The following is a 13,308-nucleotide window of genomic DNA, read 5'->3' on the forward strand; positions in this document are numbered from 1 at the left end:
GAGTAAAAACGGTAATGTTTGATCAAATCAGAATAGCATAGTTAGAAGATGACAAATTAATAAAGAAAAGAGAGACGATACAAAACGGTATAGCAGGGAAGTTAAGTATTGACGAAAATGATTGTTTAAGATTTCAGAATCGACTCTGTATTCCAACTACTTTAGAGTTGAAAGAGTTAATACTTCGAGAAGCACATGACAATTCTTTTGCATTACATCCCGGAGGAATGAAGATGTACCATGATTTACGAGAACTGTATTGGTGGCCAGGTATGAAAAGAGATATAGTGGAATATGTAACATCCTGATTTTTCGGACTTATTCGTGGTTTTCAATATTTTATAAAGACTTTAAATTATTGTATTTGGATGTGAAATTAATATTTTGAGTAAGTAAATGGGCTTATGGAAGGCCCATGAGTTGGCCAAAACCCAGTTGAATTTTTGGAATTTTAGACTTAGGAGTTAGGGGTTCTGGCTAAGTGGCCCTTAAGTAGAGTTGTGGGTAAATTGCATCACAAAAAGAGCCTTGGTAAAGTAGCAAGGGTGACGCCACTAGGCTCCTAAGAAAGTGGCGTGTGGAGCTTTAGGGAAGGCAAGGGATCGATTCCCTGTGTTGGCAAACGGATGCATTTATTTTTTTAGTGCAGGAGGGGTAAGTGTTGGAGTTCAGGTGGATTCTGCTAGAGGAGAGTTAGATCAGTTTAAATGCTTGGATTAAGGAGGGATAAGGGGAGAGATTTAAGGGATTTGGATGTGGCTAGGAGTTGGCCAAATCATGGGAATTGAAGAGGGAAAAATCGGCAGGGGGATTATGAGGTTAGTATTTCGGCACTTAGGGTATTGATGGTGCCGTTTTCTTTTGCTTTTACACCTTAGGATTGTTCTTTTCTCTCTTCTTCCTCTCTAGCCGAAACTACCACCTCCCCTATTCTTCTTTTTCTATTTTTCTTCTTCACAACCATTCATCATACCTGCTATTCATCAATCATGCTTGAATCCATAAAAGCCGAAATCTTGTGATCACTGCTTGTGCCGATTTCTTCAAAGCCAGGTTTTTTTTTCTATGTTCTTTGTTTTTATTAATCTACGATTATCTTTTCTTAATCCTAAATACCTGACGGTAATTTTACTTTGAGGTTATAGCCCCACATTATCATCTCCTTCACCACCCAAAAGCCGAAAGTACCATTGGTTTAGGGGCTTATTGCCGAAACTTCTTCAAACCCTTGGATTCGGGTTTGACCATTGTTCTAAGGTTAGATCTGCACCGGATTGCAAGGAAATCAAATAGGAGTAAGGGGTAAGTACTTATCATCTCAGATCTGTTCTTATTTTGCAAAGTTAAGAAAAGCCGAAATCCCTAAAATATAGGGAGGTCATCGATTTGAGCATAAGGCTTTAAGGGTTTGTAATCGATGTTTTCTTTCGGTGATTAGTGCCTTCTTAAGTATTGGATTGAAAGCGTGAATCATTGGAGCAATCGGATTCGGAGCTAGCTATCGATTTTGGCAAAAGGTAAGATTTCAAAGGCTTGTAGGGACATGGTTCGATCATGGGTGAGTAAGTTTGAGTTTAGTGATTATGGTTTGTAAATAAGCACCGTGCTAATCAATTGTAGGATATCGGAAGAGATCTCGATGAGCGATCGTCAAAATCGGTGTGTCAGAACACCCTTCCTTAGTTTAATTCAAGAAAAGTCAAATGCCAAATTCGGCATTTCATAGGCTTGTGAGTATGCGAATGATTTCAAGACATAGAGTGATTGTTAGATCTAGCACCGCAAAGTGGTAAGGAGGTTCGTGTGACATTTTAGCGTATTTCGGAAAAAGGGGCCTCGATGGGCCAAAACTGGGCCCAATGGGCTTACTGGACCAATATGGGTAAGAGATGGGCAAAGTAGCTTTGTCGGTTAAAGGGTAGAATCAAATTGCATAAAATTGTTAAGAATTATGGAATATCTTATATAGTTACGTAAGTTACTGAAATTACCCTAAAGAGCATAATTATCGAAATACCCCTAGGGTTTAAAATGGGTGAAATGCATGAATAATTGATCTTGTATTTTGCATATTATGCTTTTATTGATATCTGCTTGCATGGGATTGGGGTATTGATGGAGGAAGCATCTGAAAGTGGTTCATCCACGTCTTGGAGGCTTTGCCTCAACTTATCGATATTTGAGCAACATTGCTTGCCACTGTGGAGTGTAAATTTGGGTGGGTTAAGATATTCCCCACATGGAGTGTAGGGCTGGTACGGGGACTGTGTAGCGGTTGGTGGGTTGAGTAGTCTCCCCAGATGGGTTTGCATGCATTATTACTACTGTTACTTATGTTGCTGAACTGGGCCTATGGGCCATACTGTTATGTTAAAAAGGGCTAAGGCCTTGCTACTATATTCTGAAAAGGGCTTCATCCCATTGTGTCTTTATTATCTGAATAGGGCTTAGGCCCATGGGCTCGAGCTGATTTGGGCTTTGGATGGGCTTACAGATACATGAGTTTTCCCAAACTCACCCTTCCTCTTCCATCCTTGCGGGTGAGCCCTAGTTGGTGGACTTGGAGTCAAGGGATTCAGAGTGGCCACGAAGATTGATTGCCGATTTTAAATAAGTTTAGCATTTAATTTGGATTATTTTATTGTGCTCAAAGTTATAATAAGGCCGCTCTTTTAAGTAATTTTATTTTGGGAATTATTAAACTGGTTAGCACTAGGGTTCGTTTTATAAAACTACTTGTTTTAAAAGATCACGATGACGCAAAAGTTTCCATAAAGTAAATGTTTTTCCAAGAAAATAAATGTTTTCAGCAAACGTTTTTCAACCTTAATCATTTTCTTAAAATGAGACATAACCAAAAGGTTTTCTCCATATCATACGAGATGTTAGAGGTGGCAATGGCGGCGTGCATGTCTAGGATTGGATCCGAAGGGAGCTTGGTACTTAAGTAGTCCGACGGACTCACCTCCTCTCCTTCCTGGTTTCCTACCTGGTGCACGGCTTCCGTTCACTTTAACCTACTTTTAAAAGTGTCTTTTACAATCACCAACTAGGATTTTCCAACTAAGTAATACGGAATGTTTTGAACGCTTCGATGTGGCGCACCAGATCCGGTCATAAAGTCTAGGCCGAGTTTGGGGCGTTACAGAATATGTGGCTAAATGTTTAACATGTCAGCGAGTTAAAGCTGAACACCAGGTTCCGACTGGATTACTTTAGCTTATTAATATTCCTAAATGGAAATGGGACTGCATCACAAAGGACTTTGTAACCGGGTTACCACTGTCAGCAAGTAAGAAAAATGTTATTTGGGTGATTGTTGATCGACTCACAAAGTCAGCTCATTTTATAGCAGTTAGAACGGATTGGTCACTTCAAAAGTTGGTAGAAATTTACATTCGGGAAATAGTGAGACTACATGGTATCCTGTATCAATAATTTCTGACCGGGATCCACGGTTTACATCAAGGTTCTAGAACCAGTTGCATGAGTCTCTCGGTACTTGACTTCATTTTGGTACAGCTTTTCATCCATAGACTCATGGACAGTCCGAATAAGTTATTCAGATTTTTGAAGACATGCTCTGAGTTATTATCATTGATTTTGAATCAGGTTGGGAACGTTATTTACCGTTAGCTGAGTTTGTATATAACAATAGTTTCCAATCAAGTATTCAAATGGCACCGTATGAAGCTTTGTATGGTCGAAGATGTCGATCACCAGTGTGTTAGACGGAACTGAATGAAAGAAAAGTGGTTAGTCCAGAGTTAATTCAAGAAATGAAAAACACCGTTAGAAAGATTCGAGAACGATTAAAAACAGCTTTTGATAGGCAGAAATCGTATGCAGATCTGAAACGACGGAACATTGAGTACTCAGTTGGAGACAAAGTATTTCTTAAAGTTTCTCCTTGGAAGAAAATTTTAAGATTCAGTCAGAAGGGTAAATTGAGTCCACGATACATTGGACCGTATGAGATTATAGAAAGAATTGGACTAGTGGCATATCATTTAGCTCTGCCTCCTGAATTACAGAAGATTCATGATGTTTTCCATGTTTCTATGTTAAAAAGATACCAATCAGATCCATCTCATGTGATTTCAACTAAAGATATAGAGATTCGACCTGATTTATCATATGAAGAAGAACCGATTAAGATACTGACTCGTGAGGTAAAGGAATTACGCAATAAACAAGTTCTCTTGGTAAAAATGTTATAGAAAAGTCATAATATTGAAGAAGCAACATGGGAATCGGAAGATACAATGAGATCATAGTACCCTCATCTCTTTTCAGGTAAATTTCAAGGACGAAATTTATTAAATGGGAAGAAATGTAGCGACCCAAATTTTAAGGTCATCGAAAAATAAAAGTTTCGGGTTATAATTTTCGCAAAATGAATTCGTAAATATTTATTAGAAATATTTACGAAACTAGTAGTGTAGTTAATTAGACTTTGGTTAAGTGAATTAGCTTGAATTAAGGCTAATTTAGTGAAAGGACTAAATTGAATAAAGTGTAAAGGTTTAATTAAAAACTATAGAAAATTTAAGGGATTAAATTAGCAAATAAGCCTTATATGACAAGTGTGTGGTAAGTATAAATACATGTGTAGTATTTTAATTAGTACAAATGTATGAATATATATGTATTTACTTAATATTTAAAAATAATAATTATAATTTAAAATATAATAATAATAATAATAATAATAATAATAATAATAATAATAATAATAATAATAATAATAATAATAATAATAATAATAGTGATATAATATAATAGTTATAATGAATAAAAGATATAAAAACATAAAAAGAAAAAGAAAGAAAGAAGGCACGATTAGCAGGGAAAGAAAGAAGGAAAAAGGGAAAGAAAAAGAAAAGGGAAAATTATGGTTTTAAGATTTCAAGCTTGATTGGTAAGTCAATTTAATCATTTTTCTTGTAATTTTGGTGTCTATGGAATCCTAGGAAGAAATACTACTTGAGTTATGTTGAAATTTAGAAAGTTAATGAATTTTTACATGTTGATTAAGTTGTATGAATTGATGAATTATTGGTTTAATTGATAGAAATTCAAGTTAAAAGTGGGAAAATGATTAATTTGTAAAGATAGATATAAGTTTTGTTATAGTAGGGACTAAGTTGTTTAAATTGTAGAATTGATGTTTTATATTGAATATTAAGAGTTGAAACTTGTTAAAAGTAGGCATAAAATGAAATTTATAAGGTTATTTGAAGAAAAAGAATGATTATGGTGGTAATACCTAATTGGAAATATAGTAAAAGTTACATGGAAATTAAAGAGTGTGTTATTAAATAACATATATTGATAATTTTAAATGTTAAATTTTATGTAGCCAACGTATCACCGGAAACGTCATCGAAAAAGGGAAAGGAGAAAGTGAACGAGGACATCGAGTAAACTCAAGAATTTCGGTTTGTATTTCTATAAACTATGCTTAATGTTTTAATACAATGTAATTGATATTTTTAATAGTTAGAATGTATAATGAATGATATGATGAAAACTGTTACTGTTTCTGTATTATAATGATATGATTTGAATACCATATTAACAGTATCGGGCTAGTCGGATATAATTGGCATGCCATAGGATTGGAAGTGTTCAGGGATATTCCGACTGTGTGTCGATGAGACACTATATGTGTCGACGAGACACTATATGTGTCGACTACTGTGACTGTTCCGGATTCGTTCCGAAGAGGTACTCCGTACCTAACTAGGACTGTTATTGTTACTATTACCCTTACCGTGTATTCCGGCTTCGACCAAAGAAACACTGTACATTATCCCCGATGTGTGGGTTGGATCTGTGTATCCGTTCAGGTCCGAGTCATGTTAATACGGGCAAATAAAAGTACTGAAGACTGATTGTTATCGTTTATGTGACTGAAACTGATATACGATGTTGAAAGACATTGAATGATATGAAAAATGATACAAATTGATTGTAAGAGATGAAACTATTAAGATTATGAAGTAAAAAGTTTAAGTTACAATGTATATACATAGTTTATTAGTTGTTTAAGTATTAGTTTATAGAAATACCACTGAGTGTATACTCAGCGTACGGTATGTTTTCGTGTGCAGGACTACGTACGAAAGAAAGCTAAGGACTCAGCATCCAAGCCAATCCCGAACTTAAAGTGGTGAATACTTTTCTTTTGGTAAAATGGCATGTATCTAGGTTGTTAAGGTCTTATTTTGTACATGATAGTGAATAAACATGAAAGTTGTTGAAGCATGGTAAGAAATATGCATATTTTGTAAGTTAAACTTACATGAGTTTGATTAGTATTATAATGTAGTATTGTAACACCCCTATCCCGTAATCGTCGCCAGAATAGGTAAGGGGAATTACCGGACTTGTAACTCATGTCAGAACAGTAAAATTTTAAACTTTTTCTTGAAATAAAGATCGTTCATTTAAATAAGTACTAAGCACAGCCAGAGGTAAAATTTAAACTTCACTAAGTAAACATTCAAAAGATGCCATTTTTGCATGGCTTATATACATTAACCAAAAATATTCTTCCGCCACTAGTCTATTCTATACATGCCATAAAATAATTCTAAACATAACAAGAATAAGCGGTGGATAGTGATAGTGTGACTAGTTGCGACGATCCCCGAGCACAGTAGTCGCAATGAGATCTATAAAGCAGAGGAAACAGAGTAAGCGGAGTGAGCATTACAATGCTTAGTAAGTTTTAAGCAGTGTCAACAGATAACAATCAAATTATAACATAGTTGTTCGTATATTTTATTTCACTCTTCCTTCGGGCATACCATCCCTTTACCGAATATGCACATCTCATCATATACAATATGCAGATAAACTTTCACATAAAAGTGAGCTCATGTGACATAGATATATTATATGATTTCACATAACCTCTCACACTGATCCGATGTCACATAATCATAGGAATAGTCTCATAGATTGCTCTCGTATGCATCACATAACTACCTTATGATTTAGTTCAAATCAAGCTCACATATAAACTTGGAGTACATACCTGTTTAACCTTTCGCATTGAATATATTTATAAGCAATTCTTATTACGAAGTCTTATAGCTTTAACCTCTACTTGGATTATCGGCAAGACCTTTAGCTCAGAAGAAATCTCCACACGAAGTTATCGGGTCTTACCCGGGCAAAATCTCCACACGTAGTCATCGGGTCTTACCCGGACATAATCTCCACACGTAGTCATCGGGTCTTACCCGGAATATATTTCCAAGTTTCATGTACATTTAATCACATGTTACAACATTCACATCAACTGTCATATTTGTAATTCATTTGCCTCATCAAATATCTAATAATACACACCTTTCACATTTGGTCGTTCGGCCACAATATACGCACATCGCCTACATATTTCACACTAGCCATTCGGCTTTACCACATATACATATCTCATATATATATTTCACATTGACCATTCGGCTTTACCACATATGCATATCTCATATATATATTTCACATTGACCATTCGGCTTTACCACATATGCATGTTCATATTCACCACATTGGCCATTCGGCCTTATCACACATATGCATGCTCACATTCATCACATTGGCCATTCGGCCTTATCACATATATGCATGCTCACATTCATCACATTGGCCATTTGGCCTTATCACATATATGCATGTTCACATTCATCACATAAAATCCTAAATCAAAAAATAAATTTTCATGTATTCACATCACAATTATCCAAATATACTTCACATACCACATATACTATCATGTATACACTTTGTCTTGGCCGAATCTACATCAATCATTTTCCAATGAATAATTCAATTTCACGCCATACTATCATTTCATATTCGAATACTCATAAACTTATAATTTCACAAATTTTAATATCAAAGATCCGTCTAACAGTCATATATCGTTTTACAATATCACGATTTAGAATTCACGTATCGGTTTAATCAATAGCTTATGAGCAACTAAAACAAGTTTTATCCATGTTTACAACAAAATCACATATTCACTACGAGCTGTTTTCCTGAGCAATAGTCACTAAATTATTTATAACTGGAGCTACAAAACTCCAAATCACTTGCCGTTAATTTTCCCTGAATATAGACTCGTATATATTCCATCCATAAAATTTCCAGAATTTTAGGTTTGGCCAATCAATACCAGATTTTTCTTAAAGTTTCCCCTGTTTCACTGTTTGACTAATCTGACCATTCTTCACTACGAATCAAATTTTTCATTGTACAGAATTCATAATGTGTTCTATTTGATTTCATTTGAAACTAGACTCATTAAGGAGTCTAAGCATATAAATCTTATCTTATAACCATTTTTTACAAATTATAATGATTTTCCAAAAACAGAACAGGGATTTCGAGTCATTCTGACACTGTCCCACACAACTTTAAATATCTCTTTATAGGAAATTTCTTTGCTTCCACGGTCTCTTTTATAAGAAACTAGACTAACTAAGCTTTGATTAAATATTTTATTCAGCCTATAATTCCACACCAACAATTTATAGTGATTTTCTAAAATCACGTTACTGCTGCTGTCCAAAGCAAATTATTGCAATTTGCTCTTAAATTTCCAAGTCCAAACACTTATGAACTTACCATTTGAGTTTAAGACATATCATGGCCACATCATATCTTATTAAATGAACTCATTATGTCCTATTATGATTGAATTTACTCAACGTTTAATCACTTAAAACTTACCTCGGAAGTGGTCGACGATTAGATGTCCACGGCTATTCGTTTACTTTCTCTTTTCCCCTATCCGACTTTGATCCTCTTTGCTCTTAAGCTTAAGTAAAACAATAGATTTGCTTAAGTACTTAACTAATATTATTCACTTAACAATCACATTTGGCAATCACATATCATTTAATCTTTGATTGACCAATTTAACACATACAAAAATCCAATCATACATCTAACCTTTATCTCAATACCAAACCGAGTTATAAGATCATACATTATACTAAACATATCATTAAACATACCTATTCAATTTAGCTAATTTCATAGCCGATTAATCACCTTACCCCACATTACTCAATGCCGAATATTAACCCAACATCACAAGCATAATCACCATGAAACTTACCTTAATACACATTTTATCCCATTGCGAATACATATATATATATCATCAAACAAATATTTATTCACATAACAACAATTCATTCACATCTCTATAAATGATCATAATCGGACATTATAAACAAATCAACTAGTTTAGCATTCAAATTCTTCTAACCATTCCTCAATCATTTACTCAATGAACAACAATCCAAGCACATCAAAGCATAGTCGAATGTATCATTCTTCTTAAATTCAAAAATAAATACATGGGCTAACTTCAAAATCTATTTAACAACTCAACTTTATAAACACATATTCGGCTAGGAAGAAAGATTGATAATTTAACAACCTTAGCTTAACATATAATTTGTTGTGACACATCTTTAAGCATTCTTTTATTCCATCAACTCAAAACACATTCATCACTCTCAATAACTAAACTCATATTCGCAATGGCCTCCAATATAGTGACCGATTCTTCTCAACTAGCACCTAGTGTACACACATGATCATTTGTTTGATTCAAGCACCTATCCACCAAAAATTCATCCAAATTAACAAGAACAACAACCACATTCTTTGTTATCTACCATGACCGAAACCCATATTCATTCACCAAATATCAAAATTTATCATCAATTTGACATATAAGGACATAACCAAATGTTTCTTGCAACACAAACTCAAAAATTAACACATGGGTCATGTTATGAGCACCAAAACAAACTCAACTTCACAAAATTTCAAAAGAATCACATGATATCATACCTTAATCCCCCACACAAGATGGCCGAATGCCTTAGGTGTGCTTTCTTCCATTTCTTGGTTAGTTTCGCTTGAGAGAGGTAGGAGAAGAAGATGAACATTTTTTTTCTTTTGTTTTCTTCCTTCAATTCACGGCAATGGAGGGGGGCATGGATGAGACAACTTTGTTTTCATCACCCTCTCTTTTCATTACTTTATTACTAACCTCTTATTTTATTCTTTCTAACATAACACACTAACACAACATGTTTCCAACATGTTTCACCCCATAGCATGGCCGGCCACTAGCTCTAATTTTGGGTAATTTGACATGCAAACCCATCATTTTCATAACATGCATTAATAGGCCGCTTTACATTTGCCTAGCACATTTCTAAATTTTCTCATATAAGTCCTATTTAATAAAATTCACTTACAATTAACAAAATTCAAACATGAAATTTTCACACATGCATATATACATATAATAAGCATCAACTATGACGGTTAATTATTTTTATGACTCGATTTTGTGGTCCCGAAACCACTTTTCGACTAGGGTCAAATTAGAGGTGTCACAAGTATAATTTTGATGAATTGTGATATATAATCCTTAAGAGGTGTTGAAGTGAATGAATGAATATTTGCTAAGTTTGAATGGCATAACGAATGATATTTGATTTAAAAACTATTAGTAAATGTTTGGGTATGAATTAGATGTGTTTAGCATGTAAAAATAGCTTAAAAATGGTCAAAAATCATGTTTTCACACGGCCAAGTCACATGGGCGTGTGCTCAGCCATGTGGCTCTCTATTTATGTCACATGGGCTGTTCCCACAGTCGTGTGTGCAAGTTAGATTTGCCCACAGCCTGGCCCCACGGCCATGGAAACCCCACGGGCTGACCAGACGGCCATGCCCCAAGCCACATGGGCATGTGCCCTTATCTTCAAGGAAAAATTTCCAAAGTTTCCAGTTTAGTCCCGAACCACTTCTAAAACATGTATTAGCCTCGTAGGCCCATATTAGGGATTTTATGATGAAATTTGATAAGAATTGATCTGGAATGTAAATTTTATGACTCGGTTTTGTATAAATGTTAGTGTATAAGTCCGATAATGCCTCGTAGCCCTATTCCAGTGACGGCTTGGGGTTAAAGGGTGTTACAGCCACCGTGGATTCGACCCTCCTCAGTACAAACTCGTTCACTCTAATGACCAGAATGAGCCAGAGGAAATTACTGATGATATCCCTCCCCCTCACGAGGACCCATATCTACCGCCACCACCGAGTTACCGACCTCCTGCAGCCACTTTTACTGATATATCCGAGTGACTCACTAGCTTCGAGCAACAGTGTTTTGTGAGGTTCGACAGCATCGAGGCAACTTTGCAGCAGATCTGCCAGCACTTCAACATCTCGCCTCCTCCACCACCACCACAAGATCCATCTACCAATGAGGACTTTTTAGTCCATTTATTTTATCTTTTATTTTTCGCTTTATTTTTATTTTTATTTTAGTTTTAAAAGACTTGTCGTTTATACTTTTAAACTATGTTTCTCTTTATGGCTATTATCGAGTAACCCTTTAATTCTCTTCACAGTTGTGTTTATTTTCTTAATAGTACCTCCAACTCATGCACATCATTGGCCATATATACAATTTTCACTTTCATTATTCCAAGGATGCTATCCCAAAAAAATCAGGGCAATTTCGCTTCTCTCCCTCTCTTATGATATTATGCGTCTACTGTTATCTATCTTTGTACATTGAGGACAATGTACATCTTAAGTGTGGGGAGGATATTTATATAATTATCAGAAAATCCCTGAATTTTTATCTCGTTCTCAAAATAATTTTCTCATATTATTATTAGAGTGAATTCGATTGATTTATAATTTTATTGATATGTTTTAAATTTAATCATAAGTAATTGTAAATTGATTGTTTAAACTTTAAGACATTAGAGAATCAAGCATGATAATTTGACTTTTAAGAATTAAAATTGCTAGGTTGTTTCCCTGAATTGAGGTATTATCTTGAAGTTTTGAATTTACAAGATTGACATCAAATACCTATAATTTTTGTGAGATTTTGAGCCTTTTTGGGCATATATCTTTCTTGCTTACTTATTTTATTGGTTATGAGTGTGTCAACATTGATTCGCTATTCTAGAACTTGCATCGATTATACATGTCGAGACCACACTTTTGATTTGATATACTAAAATGATAAAGGCACTTAGGTTTTAACCTATTTACCCCATAAAAAGCCTACCCACATAATTGACCCCTAGTGAACCCCTTTAAGCCTTAACCATTGTTTTTTGATTTTCCCCTTAATGATTAACCCATGACTGAACCCTTATTGATTCGTTAAGAATGTCTCTTTTTATTGACTCCATTTTTATCGAGCTTTGATTTGATTACTTACTTAACTATTTTTGTCCATTTCAGTTGCTAAATTATTATGTACTCTCCATTACTGTCTTAATCTTAAAAAAAAAATCGTATATTTATATTCATTCAATTACATATTGTTTTAAAGAGCCTGGATAAGTTAAAGTTATTATATTGAGGGAAAGCTCACTTCATCTTAGAAAGTTTTATTTCTGGCACCTGTTTGTAATTTAGTAATTAGCTTTTTTCTTCTAAGTTGGGTAATTTATTAAATTAATCTCTATTCTAACCCTCTTTTTTAGCCTTTATTCACACCTTTAACACAAACCCCATTACAATCCTGTTAAAGACCTTTTGATTTGAGTATCATCTCATTTATAGTGGTGGAGATTTGATTTTCATGCAAGCCTATGGTAATAACTTTTCATGTTTGACTATTGCGTGCTTAATTATTGAACCTTAAACACTTCGAGTGACTTGAGTGAATCTTTAGTGAGGATGCCAACTATTGTCAATTTGGAATTAAAGGTGATTATTTAGATAAAAGGGGATACCTATGATTTTATGATTAAAATGTTCAACTTGGATTGTTTGAAACTTTGATGATCTTTTAGTTGAATTCTCAATGTGTGATTATCTGTGGATTACTTCGAAATATTATTGATGAGAATTATAAGTTAAGAAGGATTAATTTTAATTGTGAGTTGAGAATTTTGCTTAAGGACAAGCAAATGCTTAAGTGTGGGGATATTTGATAAACCATAATATATACATATTTTTACCCCATGCTTGGCATATTTTTGGAATGATTATCATAAGATTTAATGAATTTGATGCTCTTAATCCTTTAATTTCATGTTTTATACTTAGGAGAGCTTAGGATAGCAAAAAAAGCAAGAAACGGGCCAAAAAGGACAAATTGGGCCTAATTCAGTGCTTCACACGGCCTAGGCACTTCCACATGGGTAATCCACACGCCCATGTGTGACACACAGTAGGCCACACGCCCGTGTGTCATGGCCGTGTCGATATTAAACCAAGTCAGAA

Source organism: Gossypium arboreum, chromosome 1 (assembly GCF_025698485.1).
Source record: "Gossypium arboreum isolate Shixiya-1 chromosome 1, ASM2569848v2, whole genome shotgun sequence".
NCBI lineage: Eukaryota > Viridiplantae > Streptophyta > Magnoliopsida > Malvales > Malvaceae > Gossypium > Gossypium arboreum.